The following is a 283-nucleotide window of genomic DNA, read 5'->3' as shown; positions in this document are numbered from 1 at the left end:
TTTCAAACTCATTATCGTCCGTCTTCCTATTCTTTATTACATTCCCTTCATTTCATCCACCTTTTTTTCTATCCTTTATTATATTCCTCTAAATCATGCAACACACAACGATCATTGCAACTGGTTTACGGAAGATCAGTTCAGACGCAAGAAACAGCTGATAAATTTCAAATTGTCTAAGGTTATAAAAAAGACCATATGGATGACGTAACAGTTAACGATAGGTACATTTTTTCTCATTTTTTTAGCGTAATAATCCATTTCACTTTTAAGAATGTAAGGG

Source organism: Penaeus monodon, chromosome 29, assembly GCF_015228065.2.
Source record: "Penaeus monodon isolate SGIC_2016 chromosome 29, NSTDA_Pmon_1, whole genome shotgun sequence".
Taxonomy (NCBI): Eukaryota; Metazoa; Arthropoda; class Malacostraca; order Decapoda; family Penaeidae; genus Penaeus; species Penaeus monodon.
Note: the sequence above shows the minus strand (reverse complement) of the source record.